General features: G+C 51.7%; 1 non-coding gene across 1 annotated transcript in view; it reads right to left on the reverse strand.

Annotated features, from left to right (window-relative positions):
* LOC126435455 (small subunit ribosomal RNA) overlaps positions 1-801 on the reverse strand; it is a 1,909-nt gene extending 1,108 nt beyond the window's left edge. Inside the window, exon 1 of the ribosomal RNA XR_007579956.1 lies at positions 1-801. This exon is cut by the window's left edge and continues 1,108 nt beyond it. This is a non-coding gene — a ribosomal RNA (small subunit ribosomal RNA).
* Between the last annotated feature and the right edge of the window lie 4,199 nt (positions 802-5,000).

The following is a 5,000-nucleotide window of genomic DNA, read 5'->3' on the forward strand; positions in this document are numbered from 1 at the left end:
TGGTAGGATTTCAACGGGGTCCGCCTCGGGACGCACGAGCACGCACGAGGCGGTCGCACGCCTTCGGCTCGCCCCACCGGCAGGACGTCCCACGATACATGCCAGTTAAACACCGACGGGCGGTGAACCAACAGCGTGGGACACAAATCCAACTACGAGCTTTTTAACCGCAACAACTTTAATATACGCTATTGGAGCTGGAATTACCGCGGCTGCTGGCACCAGACTTGCCCTCCAATAGATACTCGTTAAAGGATTTAAAGTGTACTCATTCCGATTACGGGGCCTCGGATGAGTCCCGTATCGTTATTTTTCGTCACTACCTCCCCGTGCCGGGAGTGGGTAATTTGCGCGCCTGCTGCCTTCCTTGGATGTGGTAGCCGTTTCTCAGGCTCCCTCTCCGGAATCGAACCCTGATTCCCCGTTACCCGTTACAACCATGGTAGGCGCAGAACCTACCATCGACAGTTGATAAGGCAGACATTTGAAAGATGCGTCGCCGGTACGAGGACCGTGCGATCAGCCCAAAGTTATTCAGAGTCACCAAGGCAAACGGACCGGACGAGCCGACCGATTGGTTTTGATCTAATAAAAGCGTCCCTTCCATCTCTGGTCGGGACTCTGTTTGCATGTATTAGCTCTAGAATTACCACAGTTATCCAAGTAACGTGGGTACGATCTAAGGAACCATAACTGATTTAATGAGCCATTCGCGGTTTCACCTTAATGCGGCTTGTACTGAGACATGCATGGCTTAATCTTTGAGACAAGCATATGACTACTGGCAGGATCAACCAGGGAGCTGCGTCAACTAGAGCTGAGCAGCCGGCCGCCCGGGAGTGTGTCCCGGGGGCCCGCGCGAACACGCAAGCGTCCGCTCAATTATTCTGCAAACAGGAGGAGGCTGAGCTCCCCTGCACAACACACCTCGAAACCCTCTCAGGTCCCGGCGGCGCGCAGCGCCGTCCTAAGTACTTGGTCGGGTTCGAGAGAGGCGCAATCGCCCGGAGTTAGGCGAGTAGACGCTTTAGGTGCGACCACCCGTGCTCCCAACTGAGCTTGCCGCTGCCGACAGAGGCCCGGGAGCGTGCTGTCGTGGCATTGCCGGCGGGAGACAACACGCGCCACCTACGGTGACCGGCAGCTCCAACGCCAGCGCCACAGAAGGACAAAAGCCCCACTTGGGTGCCGAAGCGAACTCTCCCAGCACAGCGCACGCGCCAACACGTCCGCACAGCTGCGATACAAACCACCTGCGAGAACCGCTGGGGCGACCGAGCAGCAGACGGCGTCGCGGCGCCGAGCGCCGGGCGGCGGCGCATCCTCAGCGCACACAGTCCTCAATCGGACCAGCACACTGCAGATGGCCACCGCGCTTCGCACCGGGCCCGCGAGGACCTGCTTTGGCCGCAAGGCGCCGCGAGCAGGGGGCGCCGGCGCGCAGCTGCGCCGCCTGCCGCGTCCGTCGGCCGGCGCGCCTGCCACTGGCCGCCCCCACCAGCCGGCTGTAGCGCGTGCGCCCACGCACCGCGCTGCCAGCACGCCGGGCGGCCCCCCCTCACCGGCCGGGGACGGTCCCACCCAGCCACCGCCGCGTATCGCCTCACACCCAGATCCCCTTTCACGTTCGTGGGCATGGTGGGTCCCCTTTCACGTTCGTGGGCATGGTGGGTATCCCTGAAACAACCGGTTAATAGCTCGACCGATCGTCGCCAACACTGATTCACCTCTAGCGAGAACAACCGCACCACAACGGGTTACCTGTTGTTCATTTGCGTAACGTCACCAGCAAACGTAGACGTCCATCGCCATTTGCAACGAGTATTGCATGCCTGTGTCAGGTGTCACAACACACTACGTCTGCCCACATAGACGCAACAACATGTGCACGCCTCGAGAACACGTGGAAGGTAGCCCCCGTACGTATGCGGTGTCCATTGCGCGAACGACTGTCAGCCGGCCTCTGCAGGATGTCGCAGATGTGGAACGCGGTGCAACATGCTATCACGGTGTGTGAGAAGAGACGACTACGTCCGAATACACGCTCCACTACATCAACAGACTGCTCATGCTGATCGCCATCCAGGGCGTCCGTTCCTCCCACACGTCTGAATGGCGTACCACACTGCAATCCAGCTCTTATAGGGAGACGACACGTAGCTGCGTGCACAATATTTGGACTGTATGGTCTGCCGTTGCTAGGCGCAGTCGTCGTACGGTCACACATGTGCCACGATGTATCATTCAGTACATACGGACCAATGTGCAGTACAGTTTGTGGGTTTTGCGTACATCGGCGGACAGGTGACAGGCCGTACCACAACGTAGGCTGAGTACGTCGGCATGCGAAGGGCATTGAACATGCAAACTTCTCAACGACCAGCTTGCGAAGGCAGGGGGGAAGGGGGGGGGGGCATGTACGTCCTGCTGCTATCCACATTACAGTGTATAGCAGGAGCATGTGGAAAGTCAGCAACACCTGCAAGGTGTTTAACATGACGCGATACACAGGGGACCGGGCAGTGCGAATAGCGAACTATATTGCGAGGGTTGCGGTTAGGCAACACTACACTAATTTAACGAGTTGCATAACAATTACAGAGCAGGTTCAGCGACAACGTGCGTCAGGTTAAGGCGCAATATAGGTTAGGTTAAGGCACAACATGGGTTACGTTAAAGCACAAATTAGGTTACGTTAAAGCACAAATTAGGTTACGTTAAAGCACAAATTAGGTTACGTTAAAGCACAAATTAGGTTACGTTAAAGCACAAATTAGGTTACGTTAAAGCACAAATTAGGTTACGTTAAAGCACAAATTAGGTTACGTTAAAGCACAAATTAGGTTACGTTAAAGCACAAATTAGGTTACGTTAAAGCACAAATTAGGTTACGTTAAAGCACAAATTAGGTTACGTTAAAGCACAAATTAGGTTACGTTAAAGCACAAATTGGGTTACGTTAAGGCACAACATGGGTTACGTTAAGGCACAACATGGGTTACGTTAAGGCACAACATGGGTTACGTTAAGGCACAACATGGGTTACGTTAAGGCACAACATGGGTTACGTTAAGGCACAACATGGGTTACGTTAAGGCACAACATGGGTTACGTTAAGGCACAACATGGGTTACGTTAAGGCACAACATGGGTTACGTTGAGGCACAACATGGGTTACGTTGAGGCACAACATGGGTTACGTTGAGGCACAACATGGGTTACGTTGAGGCACAACATGGGTTACGTTGAGGCACAACATGGGTTACGTTAAGGCACAACATGGGTTACGTTAAGGCACAACATGGGTTACGTTAAGGCACAACATGGGTTACGTTGAGGCACAACATGGGTTACGTTGAGGCACAACATGGGTTACGTTGAGGCACAACATGGGTTACGTTGAGGCACAACATGGGTTACGTTGAGGCACAACATGGGTTACGTTGAGGCACAACATGGGTTACGTTGAGGCACAACATGGGTTACGTTGAGGCACAACATGGGTTACGTTGAGGCACAACATGGGTTACGTTGAGGCACAACATGGGTTACGTTGAGGCACAACATGGGTTACGTTGAGGCACAACATGGGTTACGTTGAGGCACAAATTAGGTTACGTTGAGGCACAAATTAGGTTACGTTGAGGCACAAATTAGGTTAGGTTAAGGTACAATATGGGTTAGGTTAAGGTACAATATGGGTTAGGTTAAGGTACAATATGGGTTAGGTTAAGGTACAATATGGGTTAGGTTAAGGCACAACATGGGTTAGGTTAAGGCACAACATGGGTTAGGTTAAGGCACAACATGGGTTAGGTTAAGGCACAACATGGGTTAGGTTAAGGCACAACATGGGTTAGGTTAAGGCACAACATGGGTTAGGTTAAGGCACAACATGGGTTAGGTTAAGGCACAACATGGGTTAGGTTAAGGCACAACATGGGTTAGGTTAAGGCACAACATAGGTTAGGTTAAGGCACAACATAGGTTAGGTTAAGGCACAACATAGGTTAGGTTAAGGCACAACATAGGTTAGGTTAAGGCACAACATAGGTTAGGTTAAGGCACAACATAGGTTAGGTTAAGGCACAACGTAGGTTAGGTTAAGGCACAACATAGGTTAGGTTAAGGCACAACATATGTTAGGTTAAGGCACAACATAGGTTAGGTTAAGGCACAACATAGGTTAGGTTAAGGCACAACATAGGTTAGGTTAAGGCACAACATAGGTTAGGTTAAGGCACAACATAGGTTAGGTTAAGGCACAACATAGGTTAGGTTAAGGCACAACATAGGTTAGGTTAAGGCACAACGTAGGTTAGGTTAAGGTACAACGTAGGTTAGGTTAAGGTACAACGTAGGTTAGGTTAAGGTACAACGTAGGTTAGGTTAAGGTACAACGTAGGTTAAGGTACAACGTAGGTTAGGTTAAGGCGCAATGTAGGTTAGGTTAAGGTACGATATAGCTGAGGTTAAGTTACAATATCGCTTAGGTTAAGGTACACATTGTTGTAGGGAAAGGTGTATTTGGGGGGGGGGGGGCGGCAGGTTCGTTGATAGTGATTATCGTAAGTGCATGCCTGCAGGATCATCCGATTTGTCACGTCAGGATGCACTTGTGGCTCATGACAGGCGGCGCTCCGATTCCAAGGTTATGGCAGATGTGTGTCTTTCATTCCTGCCATTGTTTGTGTACTGTGACAGGAGGCAGTATTGTGATGTTGGGTGCACCCCTGTGTAGGACATGTGTGGGTGTTCGTGGCTTAACTGAGCAATGGCGGATGTCGGAAGGGTGGGATATTCTGTTTTGTGGGTGGACCTCCCGGTCTGGTTATGATAGTGTGGATTGTGTAATGTGGCGGAGAGGATGCACCGGATGTTCTTCCATGCTGGTGGTTAGATATTGTGTGTGTGCCTGTTAGAGGCAGAGAGTAGTGTGTGATAGTGTCTGGCTGACGTGTGGTTCTCATTGTGTGCAGAGTCTTTCAGCATGTATAGGG

The sequence above is a fragment of the Schistocerca serialis genome, unplaced genomic scaffold (genome assembly GCF_023864345.2).
Source record: "Schistocerca serialis cubense isolate TAMUIC-IGC-003099 unplaced genomic scaffold, iqSchSeri2.2 HiC_scaffold_1207, whole genome shotgun sequence".
Taxonomy (NCBI): Eukaryota; Metazoa; Arthropoda; class Insecta; order Orthoptera; family Acrididae; genus Schistocerca; species Schistocerca serialis.